The 14,772-nt window shown below is 38.1% G+C and overlaps 1 protein-coding gene across 9 annotated transcripts in view; it reads left to right on the plus strand.

Annotated features, from left to right (window-relative positions):
* The window catches only part of PTGER3 (prostaglandin E receptor 3), a 250,471-nt gene that overhangs the window by 25,738 nt on the left and 209,961 nt on the right, over positions 1-14,772 (plus strand). The gene's annotated exons all lie outside the window — the stretch shown is intronic.

Here is a 14,772-nt window from a genome sequence, read left to right on the forward strand (position 1 = left end):
ATTGATGCATTATCTGTTAGATTCTGAGGGAGAGTATTTTACATATTTATTATAATATAGGCATAAGATATGGCTTCCCAGGTGGCACTAGTGGTAAAGAACCTGCCTACCAATGTAGACGTATGAGACGCAGGTTCAATCCCTGGGTTGGGAATATCCCCTGGAGGAGGGCATCACAACCCACTCCAGTATTCTTGCCTGGAGAATCCCATGGACAGAGGAACCTGGGGCTACAGTCCATGGGGTTGTAAAGAGTCGGACACAACTGAAGCGACTTGGCATGCATGCATATTCTTTTGTGTGTGTATATATATATACCACATTTTCTTTATCCATTCATCTGTTGACAGGCATTTAGTTTGCATCTATGTCTTGGCTATTAAAAAATAGTGCTGCAGTGACTAGGGGCATGCATGTATCTTTTTGAATTGTAAATTTCTCCAGATAAATGCTCAGGAGTAGGCTGCAGAATCATATGATAACTCTATTTTTAGTTTTTCTAAGGAAAACGCCATACTGTTCTCCATAGTGGCTATACCAATTTACATTCCCACCAGCAGTAGGTGAGAATCCTTTTTATCCACAACCTGTCTAGCATTTATTATTTTTAGGTAGAATAAAATTATTTTCTTATTGAAATATAGTTGACATAGAACATTATGTTCAATATTATGTTAGTTTTAGGTGTACTACAAAATGATTTGGCATTTGCATATATCAGTACCATCTGTCCCACACAAAGTTATTGCAATATTATTGACCATATTCTTTGTGTTGTATTTTACATCCGCATTACTATTTATTATATAAGTGGAGGTTTGTACCTCTTAATCTCTTTGAAGTATTTTGTGCTCCCACCTCCCTCTCTTCTGGCAACTAACTTTTCTCTGTATCTATAAATCTGTTTTCTATTGTTTTTTAGTGTCTATTTCATTTATTTCTGCTCTAATCTTTATTGTTTCTTCCCTTCTAATAAGTTTGGGGTTTGTTCGTTCTTTTTTAGTTCCTTTAGGTGTAAGGTTAGAGTGTTTATTTTAGATTTTTTGTTTGTTTGCTTCCAAAGATAGATTTACTTCACTATAAACTTCCTAAAATTACTGTTATTGTGTCCCACAGATTTTGGATTATTATGTTTCCATTTTCATTTGTCTCCAGGTATTTAATTTCCTGTTTTATGCTTCAGTCACTCATTGGGTCTTTAGTAGCATCTTTAGCCTCCATATGTTTGTGTTTTACTTTGCAGCTTTTTCCTATTAGTTGATTTCTTGTCTCATTCTGTGGTCAGCAAAGGTGCTTGTTATGATTTCAGTTTTCCTAAATTTATTGAGACTTGTTTTTTGGCCAGCATGGAATCTATCCTGGAAAATTTTCTATATGCACCTGAAAAAAAAAAAATGTGTATTTTGCTGCTTTTCTCTTGTTACTTTTAAGATTCTCTCCTTATCTTTAATTTTTTTTACCATTTTAATTATAATGTTTCTTGATGTGGACCTCTTTGGATTCATCTTGTTTGGGACTGTCTGTGTATCTTGGACCTGAATATCTGTTTCTTTACCCAATTTAGAAATGCTTTCAGCTGTTATTTCTTTAAGTAAGTTCTCTTTCTTTTTCTCTCTCACATCCTTTTTGGACCTTTATAATGTGAACACTCCTCTGTCCATGGAATTCTCCAGGCAAGAATACTGGGGTGAGTTGCCATTCCCTTCTCCAGGGGATCTTCCCAACCCAGGGATAAAACCTAGATCTCCTGCACTGCAGGCAGATTCTTTACCATCTGAGCCACCAAGGAAGTCCAGTGTGAACATTCAGATGCTTGAGTTGTCCCACAGATCTCTTTAATTATTCTCATTTTTAAAATTCTATTTTATGTTCCCCTTGAGTGATTTCCACTGCTCTGCCTTCCAGTCCACTGATCTGTTCCTCTGTATCATCTAATCTACTACTGATGCCTTCTAGTGTATTTTTTTTATTTCAGTTATTATATTCTTCAGCTCTGTTTGATTTTTCTCTGTATTTTCTAACTCCTTGTTAAAATTCTCACTGTGTTTATCCATTCTTCTCCTGAGTTTTGTTGGACATCATTATGATAATTACCTTAAACTCTTTATTGGGTAGCTTGCTTATCTTTACTTCACTCTTTGTTTTTTTTTTTTTCCTATCTTGTTCCTTTATTTGAAATATTTTCTTCCATCTCCTCATTTGGACAATTCTCTGTGTTTAATTGTAGGTATTAAGTAAGTCAGTTATATTCCCTGATCTTGGAAAAGTGGCCTTATGTATGTAGGAGACGTCTTATAGCATCCAGCAGCACACACCCCTCTGCTCACCAGAGCCATATGCTCTAGGGCCACCCTCTATGTAGGCTATTTAGGCTCTTCTGTTGTGGCAGGGTCCACTGCCATGGGTGCACTGGTAAGCAGGGCTGGCTCTGACCCAGGTGTCTACTAGTCTGCTGGTGGCAGGACCAGGTCCTGGGGCAGCTGGCTGCAGGGGTCTGAGGTTTGTGGGGAGGGGGTCAGTCAGGGCTGGTGCCAACCCACTGGTTGGGGCAGGTAAATCCCTGGATTCCAAAACGGCACTTTCTATATCTGTTTCCTTGAGGTAGAATGAGCTCCTCAGAATGACTGTCACCGTAATCTATCTCCCCAAAGGGTGTCCCAGTTGACTATTCCCTATCCAGAAAGCTCTCCGAGATCAGCAAGTGGGCCTGACCCAGGCTTCCTTCAAATATCTGCCTCTGAGCTGAGTCTTGGGGAGTATGAGATTTTGCTTGCAGTCTTTAAGAGTAGAGTCTCTGTTTCCCACGGCCCCATAGTTCTCCCATAAGCAAGCCCCGCTGGCCTTCAAAGCCAAACATCTGGATGCTCATCTTCCCAGTGCAGGATCACTGGGCTGAAGAGCCCTTTGTGAAGCTTGGACCCCTGAATCCTTGGGGAAAACATCTGCCACTGTAATCCTCCTATTTATGGGTCTTGACTATCCTGCATCTCCATCCCTCCAACTCATCTTGTTGTGGTTCCTTTTTTTTTTTTTTTTTTTTGGTTCCTTCTTTATATCTTCAGTTGTGAGAAATCTTTTCTGCTAGTCTTCAGGTAGTTCTCATAGACAGTGTCTCTGCAAAAAGCTGTAATTTTGGTGTGCCTATTGGAGGATTTAAGCTCAGGGTCTTTCTACTCTACCATCTTAGTCACACCTCTGTTTTATTATAAATATTTACTTCTCCTGTTGATTTTATAGCCCAGATTTCTAGCCTCTTCCAGGTTACTGCTATAACTATGAATATTCTACTTAAAATCATGAATGATAAGATGTGCTTGTGAAGTGAAAGTCGCTCAGTCGTGTCCGACTCTTTGCGACCCCATGGACTATACAGTCCATGGAATTCTCTAGGCCAGAGTACTGGAGTGGGTAGCCTTTCCCTTCTCCAGGGGATCTTCCCAACCCAGGGATCAAACCTAGGCCTCCCTCATTGCAGGCAGATTCTTTACCAGCTGAACCACAAGGGAAGATGTGCTTAAAGTCTATTAATAGCTAAATTGAAGCTGTCATCTTGGGTAATCATAATAACAGAAAGAAAAAAAGACCAGAGTCTTAAATGAAGAATAAACATCAATGAATTCATGCTTTGGGTGAAAACTCTAGAATCTCCTACCCACAGATGGATAGGATGAACTCTACTATTACTATTTATTCATTTGCTAATTCAAAACTATTTATAAATCTATAGTGTAATATATTCTGGCCTAGTCCTGTCCTGAGATATACATAAAAAGATAGAAATAAGTCCTACTCTTGTAACAATTTTCATCTGCTAGGAGAGACTGACAGTTAAGAAATAATGTAAAATGTGCAGGAGAGATAAAGGTAGTCAAGAATTTGGGGAGTCCATATTATGAATTATCTACCAGGCTTTTCAATAGTACATGAACTGTGAACTTCCAGATGTTCAAGCTGGATTTAGTAAAGGCAGAAGAACTAGAAATCAAATTGCCAACATCTGTTGGATCATCAAAAAAGCAAGAGAATTCCAGAAAAGCATCTACTTCTGTTTTATTGGCTACTCCAAAGCCTTTGACTGTATGGATCACCAACAAACCATGGAAAATTCTGAAAGAGATAGGAATACCAGACCCCCTGACCTGCTCCTGAGAAATCTGTATGTATGCAGTTAAAGAAGCAACAGAACTGGACATGGAATAGACTTGTTCCAAATAGGGAAAGGAGTATGTCAAGACTGTATATATTGTCACCCTGCTTATTTAACTTATATGTAGAGTAAATCATGCAAAATGCTGGGCTGGATGAAGCACAAGCTGGAATGAAGATTGCCCAGAGAAATATCAATAACCTCAGATATGTAGATGACAATACACTTATGGCAGAAAGCAAAGAAAAACTAAAGAGACTCTTTTTTTTGTTGTCATTTATTTTTATTAGTTGGAGGCTAATTACAATGTTGTAGTGATTTTTGCCATACACTGACATGAATCAGTCATGGATTTACATGTGTTCCTCATCCTGATCCCCCCTCCCACCTCCCTCCCCATCCCATCCCTCTGGGTCTTCCCAGTGCACCAGCCCTGAGCACTTGTCTCATGCATCCAACCTGGGCTGGTGATCTGTTTCACCCTTGATAGTATACTTATTTCAATGCTGTTCTCTCAGAACATCCCACCCTCGCCTTCTCCCACAGAGTCCCAAAGTCTATTCTGTACATTTGTGTCTCTTTTTCTGTTTTGCATATAGGGTTATCGTTACCATCTTTTTAAATTCCATATATATGTGTTAATATACTGTATTGGTCTTTATCTTTCTGGCTTACTTCACTCTGTATAATGGGCTCCAGTTTCATCCATCTCATTAGAACTGATTCAAATAAATTCTTTTTAATGGCTGAGTAATATTCCATGGTACATATACACTAAAGAGACTCTTGATGAAAGTAAAAGAGGAGAGTGAAAAAGTTGGCTTAAATCTCAACATTCAGAAAACTAAGATCATGGCATCTGGTCCCATCACTTCATGGCAAATAGATGGGGAAACAATGGAAACAGTGACAGACTTTATTTTTGGGGGGTCCTAAATCACTGCAAATGATGACTGCAGCCATGAAATTAAAAGATGCTGGCTCCTTGGAAGAAAAGCTATGACCAACCTGGACAGCATGTTGAAAAGGAGAGACATTACTTTGCCAACAAAGGTCCGTCTAATAAAGGCTATGGTTTTTCCAGTAGTCATGTATGGATGTGAGAGTTGGACTCGAAAGAAAGCTGAGTGCTGAAGAATTGATGCTTTTGAACTGTGGTGTTGGAGAAGACTGTTGAGAGTCCCTTGGACTGCAAGGAGATCCAACCAATCCATCCTAAAGGAAATCAGTCCTGAATATTTGTTGGAAGGACTGATGCTGAAGCTGAAACTCCGGTCCTTTGGCCACCTGATGCAAAGAACTGACTCATTTGAAAAGACCCTGATGCTGGGAAAGATTGAAGGCAGGAGGAGAAGGGGACAACAGAGGATGAGATGGTTGGATGGCATCACTGACTCAAAGGACATGAGTTTGAGTAAGCTCTGAGAGTAGGTGATGGACAGGGAAGCCTGGCATGTTACAGCCCATGGAGTCGCAAAGAGTCAGACACAACTGAGCAACTGAATTGAACTGACCAGGCTTTTGGCAGGGGAAATAACAGATAAACTGATGTTTCAAATATACACAAAAAATGAGTTGAAATTAGTTAAGTAAATAGAGGGGAGTGAGAGTTATAAGACCCAGGATCTACAGTTATAAAAGTTTAGAAGAAAGAAAACTGGCACTTTTGAAGAACTCAAAGAAGTTCAAAGTAATTGAAATATAGACGTGGGAGTAAAAATGGTGAGCATTTAGTCTACGGGGTCCTAGTTATGACGAGCCTTCAATGTCCACCTTAAAAGGTTTAGACTTTATACTCAGGGCAATGAAAAGCCGTTGAAAAAACTTTTTAAAGTGGAATAGCAGTCAATTTTTTATTTCAGGAGCATCCTTGTAAACAGCACAAAGGGGCCCAGAATGGAGTCTAACAAATCACATAATAGACAACTGTAGTAAGTTTGACAGAGATGATGGTTGTCTCACTTTGGGGTCAATGGGAGTGAAAATGAAATAAGTGATGGATTAAAAAATATTAGGAACTTATTGGGCAATTTGTGATTGAGTGTGAATAATATTACTGATGAGGTGGAATGGGAGATAAACAGCTAGAGAAGAGACACAGAGAGAGAGCAGTAAATCAAGATGAACCAAGAATAATTCTTTAGTTTCTGTCTTAGGGAACTGGGTTTACAGAGATGGGGAAGATTGGTGGAGAAGCAGCTTTGAAGAAGATAATGATTTCAGTTTGAACCTGCTGAATTTAATATAAGACATCTAGGCAGAATTGTGCTTTAGGCACCTAAATCAATCAATCTGGAGATTAGAGAAGAGGTACAGCCTATACTACATAGATGGGTTTTGAAGTCTTTGGGGTAGAAGAGTTTGCCCAATGAGTTTGTACATAGAGGCTCCTTCCCATATATATGAGATAGAACTAAAAAAAAAAAAAAAATGCTAACATTTTCAGGATGAATAGAGAAATAGAACCATAAAGGAGACTGCAAATGAGCACCCAGAGAGATACTGGGAAAATTAGGAAGAAAATCAGAACAAATGGCAGTTGGAATGTTTGGAAAATAGAATCCTGAATGTTAGGCAACCTGAATTTTAGAGAAGAATGTATCAAGAAAGGCTGGTGAGTGTCCAGGGCATTTCAAAACCTTGCTGGCTGGCTTGGAAACAGCCTTTCCTGAAGATTTATGGGCACTGAGGTCACATTATAGCAGGTTTAGGAATAAATTCGAAGATAAAGAGGATAGACAACTTTTTAGAGAGTTCAGCTGTAACTTCTGGAGCAGTATATGTAAAGAGATGAGAATTCCACAGAAGGTAAAATGATAATGGAAAAAAGCCAAAAGTTAAAGACAAAAGAGGAAGGAGGTAACTGAGAAAATAAGACCTCTGACATTCATGAAGGATAGGATCCAAGGCACAAATAGAGGGTTAGTCTTAGCTAGGAGATAGAGACTCTTCTGTTTGAGCAAGAGGAAAGGAGAAATGGATAGCTGCTGATGCTGATATTGGTCCTAAGAAGGTAAAAGGCACCTAAATTTTTTCTGTGATGTGAATTAGGATAGAAGATGTGTAAAATAGCCATTGTGGTGAATAAAAGTGAGAGACAGAGAGAGGGAGAAAGAGAGAGAGAGAGAGAAATGAGTTGACTAGGGAATGAGATAAGGAGATTGGGGACCAGGAATTCAAAAGGAGAGCCCAATGTGCCCGTATTTACCCAGTGCCCATCCCAAGTACATGATTGTCTATTTGAATCCCTCTGTGAGGTAATGTTGTCTCACAACATAGATCTTAAAAAAGAGTGTCATTTTGACATAAAACAAAGGAAGAAGTTGTCAGGTTAGAATCTCAGTCATTAGCCTGTGTTGTATACTTACTATGGCACAGGAAGGGACTCTTGCATGCCATGGTTGTACTGTCCATGAGTCACAGAGGCCAGTAATTTACAGCCAGACATCATATTCTCTTTAGTTAACCAGAAAACATTTGTCTATTAAATGTTTTAACCCATTATAGAGTCTCAGACTGTACCTATTGTTAAATTATTATCACATCAACTACCTAAGAATTCAAGCTAAAATGACCTCATGATGGTTCTAGGTTCTAAAATTTTGCCAGTAAATTATATAATAGGCCATTGTTTATACCTAAGCTTTCAACTTTTTGAATATGAATGCTTATTTTCTAAGTATGAAAATTATACATATGTTGTGGAGAATCTGGAAAGCAAAGAAAAATATAGAGAAGAAAATAGAAATGACCCTAATTTCCTACTCCAAGTTAACTACTTCTAGTATTTTTCTATATATACACACAGAGTTGTTTTTTCTCCTTTTGGATTATGTTATGTAATAAACATTTGTTTTCACTTTTAAATCTTGAACATTTCTTTGTATTGTTAATTATTCTTCAAAAACATGATTTTAAATGTTAGCATTGGGATGCATACTGATATATATTTAGCACGCTGATAGATGTTCCATAATTTGAACAATGTCCTTTTATTGGTCACTTGTTTTTAATTTTCTGTTATATTTATATTGAGGAAAATATCCCTGCCCACAAAACCTAGCCCACACCTCTGATTCCTTCCTTAACCACTTAGCTGCTTTCGTCACTAATACTGTGGTTTTCTGAGTATAAGACAGTAGTAGGATAGAGTACTTGGGGTTTAAAGGAAACTATACTTTGGCACAAAAAAAAAAACCTGTCTTAACTCTAAATATTTTTAGATTTAATGTTCCTTACACTTTGACAAAGACATATTGTCTAGACTTTCTCTTGACACCTGGGATACAAAAGTTTGAAATATAATAAAGTACTTCTTCTGACGTGTATTAACAAAGCTAATTCATCATCTATAATCCAAGGAATGAATATTTTTATAAAGTAGATTTTGCCTTGCTCTTTTGAGCCAGAGTTTGTATACTTGTTGCTGACATTTTTGGACTATTCTAATAGAAAGATAAAAATTTATCTAGACATAACACATGTACCCAGTTATACTGAGCCACACCAGTTTTACAATTCATACTAGCTGAGAGGAGAGAGTAATTCCTCGGTACCAAATAATGTGGTGGCAGACTTCAAGCTTCTTTATAATTTTGAGGCCCCTCCTATATACTGATTGAATAATAATAATGCATTTTCAAATATTTTTAAGGTGCAAATTTGGAAGTTTTGGGGGTTTTTTGAAATGGCTCTATTAGGTAGAATTTTAAGGAAAGCAGACCTATAGATCATGCATTCATTTCCTTGCACTTCTCCACATAAGCCTTCCTGTTCTTTCTCTGAACATCAAAGCATTCTGTTCTGGAAGCCTATGCAATAGTACAATAGCCTGGGGCTGGGGAGAGGTATGCTGTGTAGATTGAAGGTGCCAATTATCCTTATCTCATTTTAATTTCCACAACTGCACTACTAGGTGAGAAGATGTTCAGTAAGCGTGAATGAATGATGTTTTAGAGAAGAGGAGAAATCAAGATCCGAAGTTAGGTGACTGGACCCCAAACTAGAAACAGAGCTGAGTCAGATTCATTTGCAGGTCTTTAACTCTGATCTGTGTGTTTGCCTAAGTCTGCAACTTCTGTAATATCTCCCCTTAGAGCTTCATGAATCTTGTCCCTTGTCTTCTTATATTGTACACTTTCTAACTTTGCAGTTTTCCTCTCTCCTCAATTTCCCAAAAATCACATCTGGAGTTTTCCTACAGAAAAGTTTTGTCTTTTGTTGTACACCTTTTACCTTTTGGTTTCTTTTTCTTTCTTTTTTTTCTCCAAATTAAACCCTTATTCATTTTCCAGCTTTGCCCCAGAATTCATCAGAAAAAATTTAGCTATAGAAGAGTATGTAAGAGACCATCCAGTCAAGCCCCAGGGTTTAATATTAAGTTTAATAAAGCACAGAGAGTAAGTGACATGTCTAAAGTCATAAATGCTGGCAGAGCCAGGGTAAGATTTGCTTTTTCTGATTCTTGGCTCATTGTTGTTTTGAAACATTTAATAAAATTGCATAATAGTGAAGATGAAATAATGTCATTTCTAGTAACTTTTCTTAATGTGTGTGAACTGTTTATTTCCAAGTTTTGAGATTAGATAAGGCTTCTGAAACAGAGTCTAGAATGCTAAGATGATTTGGCAACCTGAGAACAGGGTTGTAATCAGACCAGAAAGACTACAGTTATTTCTTAAATCTACAGTGAAGCTTCCTCCCATGAAAGTCCTTCAAATTATGTAATTAAGTGGTTCAAAGGGCCCAGGCTGGTTTGAGTGTATTATAACATAGCACATTTATCACACTGTACCGGGAGTTTCCAGTAAAGCAGGTTTATTCTCCTGTAGCCTGACAACAGAGAATTACAGAAAACAAAGCAGCATAGATGAAACTGGCTGTAAGGAAAGTTCTTTTACACACTTATATTAGGAATAATCTGGAAATCATAAAAACCACATAATAGAGCATAAGGGAAAAATAAAAGTTTTATTCCCTCCCCACAAGTTAATTTTTCTGGATTTTCTTATGTATCATCTTCAATAGATACATGTAGTCTATAACCCAAGGCATTTTTGAACCAAGAAATAAAGTACTGAAGGTTTTTAAATGTGTGTTTAAAAATCCTACTGCTGTAAAATGAAATCCAAATGCAGAATATTAAAAACGGTCTTCCAGGGACCCTCTGGAGATTCAGTGGTTAGGATTCTATGCTTTCCCTGCTGGGGCTGATTCAATCTCTGGTAGGGAGCTAAGATACTGCAAGCCATGCGGCGTGGTTAAAAAAAAAAAAAAAAAACAACACCAAAAAACCCAAAGAACAGTTTTCCTTTTAGTGTTAGTGTTTTGTACATTTTAAAGATCATTCTCACTGGGGAAGGGACAAATCTTGTTTTTTTCTTTAGGATGAAGAAAAGTAATTGCCCTTGACACTAGCCAGGGATGGAGAATTTAGGGGTTACTAATGTGGGTGTGTCCGTTCTTATCATGGTACAAAAAGAACTGTCTCTTCCTGCTGATAACCAGGAAGAGGAGAGGCAAGAGGCCTGCCTGGGAGAGTCATATGAAGCCTGGGGAAGATTCAGGCAGAAAAGTAACTGCTCCTTTCAACCAGAGTTGGTCTCACAGCTCTCTTGACCAGATTGTTATATGAGGTCATTTTGAAGGAGCAATTGTGTAGTGTGTTTCCTAAAAAATTAGCTTCCATGGGGGCCAAGCATCCTGTTTTTTGTTTGTCCCTTGTCCCTGGTAGAATGGGACTAATAGGAATAATTAATCTACCAGAAATCTACATATTGATGTCAGAGTTTTTCTCCTGAAGTCTGATCATTTAAAAAATATTTGCAAAAATTGTAATCTCTGTTTAGCTCCGTAAATAGAAGGAAGTCTAATATAGGACACCTATAGGACACCAAGGTGTCCACAGGGCTGGATTCCCTGCTGGAAGCTCTGAAGGAGCATCGAAGACTCGTTTCCTTGCTATTTTCACGGATGCTAACTTGCATTTGGGCTTCCCTGGTGGCTCAGTGGTAAAGTGAGAGTGCAGGAGATGTGGGTTCGATCCCTGGGTCGGGAAGATCCCATGGAGAAGGAAATAGCAACCCACTCCAGTATTCTTGCCTGGGAAATCCCATGGACAGAGGAGCCTGGCGGGTTACAGGCTATGGGGTCACAAAGAATCAGACACAACTGAGCGACTAAATAACAACTTGCATTTATGTTCACAATTAGACAAGAAATTAGGAGTTCTATTTCCATCCCTGCTGCCATTTGGAAATAGTAATATCACACTCACTGCCTCTAATTCCAATTATCTTCATACTGCACATGTCATGAATTCTGGGAAAAGCTAGAGTGTCTCTCCCCATGTGCCAGGTATTGCTTCCAGGGCTTGGTTTCATAATTTCATAATCACTGCATTGTCAATAGGAAATTATGGGAAATTACAGTAGACTAACCAATGTTAGGCATATGAAACCTGTATTAGCCTAATGAAATAATTTTAAATTATTAGCCTCATAAAAATTAATTTTAGAATAATCAAGGAAGACTATAAAATCATTGAAATTCCATCTTAATAAGTAATTTTGTGAATTTTCCTGATTATACAAAGTGGGAGAAATTCAATATTTTATTTTGTAAAAGAAAATGAAGATGTAACTTATGTGAGTTCTTAAATCGTTTTAGATGAGGTTCAGAACACTTCCTGAAAAGTAGTAAATGGCCAAACATATTTAATTATTGAATCCATCTCCCTCTGACCACAGCTGGAAAGGTTCTCAGATTTTAAGGACCCATGTGGTTACATTGAACCTACCCAGATAATTCAGGATAATCTCCCCATCTTGAGGCCCTAAACATTAATCACATGTGGGAGATAGTGTTCAATTCACAGGGCTATGAGTCAGCATCAGAAGATACTAATTAGATTATTCACTTTAAAATAAATTTGGTTATAATAATTCATATTTATTAATGAAGGGAATAATTCATTTCCTTTAAACAAAAGACTTTCCTAAATTGTTTGAAATGTTTTTATGCAGATAAAAATGTTTAAATAATTGAATAATTATTTAATAGTAATAATTCCATTGCCTTCCACAAATCAAAATACATATTTTACATTTAATTGTAATAACAATATAACTTTATATACATACTATCTTACATTCTTTTTTTTTTTCACTTAACTCAATACATATATATAATTATGCAACCACCTGTATTTTATTAAGCTTTATTCCTGATACTAGAGATTTAAATGTTTGCAGTTTCTTACTAGATTTTTCTTTATTGACCATTCACTTTTTGTCCAATTGATTTTTCCTTTTATTGAATAAATCCCTTGGAGAAATTTCTTTGAAAGAAGTGACAGACTATATGTCTACACATTTTTCTCTTCTTTTTGTTTATAAAGCCATAATTTTGTTCAGATAGTAGGTGTAAATTGGTCAAGGACTGAAGCAAGCCATAGAGAATGGTTTTGTCTTATAAGCTAGTGGACCCCAGCCTTTTTGGCAGCAGAGACCAGTTTTGTGGAAGACAGTTTTCCACTGCTGGGCCAGGGGTAGGGGGTGTGGAGGGGGCGGATGGGGGACATGGAGAGGGTTGGGGAAATGAATGGTGCAGGCGATAATGTGAGTGTGGGGAACTGCGAGTGTGGGGAGCTCAGGGGAGGGGCAGGTGAAGCTTGGCTCCCTTGCCCACCACCCACCTCCTGCTGTGCAGTCTGGTTCCTAAAAGGCCATGGACTGGTACTGGTCCATGATCTGGGGATTGAAAAGCGAAAGTCGCACAGTCACGTCCAACTCTTTGCGATCTCATGGACTATAGCCTGCCAGGCTCCTCTGTCCATGGAATTCTCCAGGCAAGAGTACTGGAGTGGGTTGCCAGTTAGGGACCCATATTATAAGCAAAACCTGGACATTTCCATTCCCTTTGCGAGTGATTGTTTTAAGAATTAACCTGTGACTCAACTCTGTCCCTGGTAGGGCTTCCCTGGTAGCTCAGATGATAAAGAATCTGCCTGCAATGCAAGAGACCTGGGTTCAACCCCTGGAACAGGAAGATCCCCTGGAGAAGCAAATGGCTGCCTAGGCCAGTATTCTTGCCTGGAGAATTCCACAGAGAATTCCACAGAGGAGCCTGGCGGGCTACAGTCCATAGGATTGCCAAGAGTCGGACACGACTGAGCGACTACCACACACACAACTCTGTTCAGTAAGACCGAGTTGACATTTGTATAGCTGGTGAGGATTTGACAGAGCTGGGATCTAGGGTGCCGAATTTGTGTCATGCTGACATCTGTTTGTGCTATTGGGGTCTCTGTTATTACTATAAATCAGATGAGAGGAAGTGCTAAACTGAGACTGGAAAAAGAGCAAACCGCATTGCAGAGGATGAGGCAAAAGAAGCTTTCACAGGTGACCCTAATGTGTTGAGTCAGGGTGACTGTAAGAATGTAAGTGCCATTGCTCTGGATAGTAGGTTTGTGGGTGTTTAGGATGCTCTGGGATGTTTCAAACCCTTCAATTTGGGTTATATGACCTGAGGACAGACCATCCAAATAAATGTTGGTCTTAAGCGACACTTTGAGTTCAGTCGAAATATAGTGTGAACAACAAATACTTGCCACATATATAATTTTAAAATTCTAAATTTTAAATTTTGTAATATTTTACAAAATGTTTTTAAAAAGTAACAAGAAACAAATGATGCAAAGTTTAATAATGTATTTTAACACACTATGTAAAAATATTATCATTTCATTATATAATCATTACATTTCTCAACGTCTCAATTTTCTTCAGCCACATTTGAAGTGCTTAATAGCCATGCATGTCTAGAAAGACCAATTTAGGAGCTGGTAATGAAGTCAGCACCTTTCTTTGCTTGCAAGTGTGAGCCTGTTTTGGGGTTGTTCCTGCTTTTTTATTGCTGTTATGAACAATGCGGTAATGAACAGTCATGCACACAGCCTGTGGTGCAGGAATTCAGGCCAGTGCATTCTTGGGAGTGGGGCTTCTGCAAGGTAACAGGTGAGACAGAGCTTGATTGTCTTCCGAGGTGGCTGCTCCAGCTCACGCTCTTGGTACTGTTGTGTGCAAGTCTGTATTGCTCCCCATCCTCACTAACATTTGGAAAAGTCATGCTTCATTTTTTTCAAACTAGTGAATATAAAATGGTTTCTTACTTTGTCATAACATTCATTTCTCTGATGGACTAACGAGCTTGAATATCTTTTCTGATGTGTATGAATCTACACTTTTTTTCTCTCCTATGGAAATCACAAATATTTATTCATTCAAATATAAATATATTATGTATATTATAGATGTCATATATTAATATATTCATGTATGTGTCACATATTCATTCACAAATGTTTATTGAACACTACCTGCTAATTATTAGTCTAGGTACTGGGAATGAACTAGTGGGGGAAAAGGTATTGGCCCAGATCCTACCTTCATGAAGTTTACATTCTGGTGTGTGTGCAGTGACTGGGTAGAGACCCAGAAGGGTAAAATGCTATCTTTCATATGTTAGTGAACCTGGGTTTAAGTCTGACTCAGCTATTTTATATCATTAAAGCTTGGTTTCCACAATTATAAAAATGAGATGGCAGTAGTATTTATCTTCTA

Source organism: Cervus canadensis, chromosome 2 (genome assembly GCF_019320065.1).
Source record: "Cervus canadensis isolate Bull #8, Minnesota chromosome 2, ASM1932006v1, whole genome shotgun sequence".
In the NCBI taxonomy this organism is placed as follows: domain Eukaryota; kingdom Metazoa; phylum Chordata; class Mammalia; order Artiodactyla; family Cervidae; genus Cervus; species Cervus canadensis.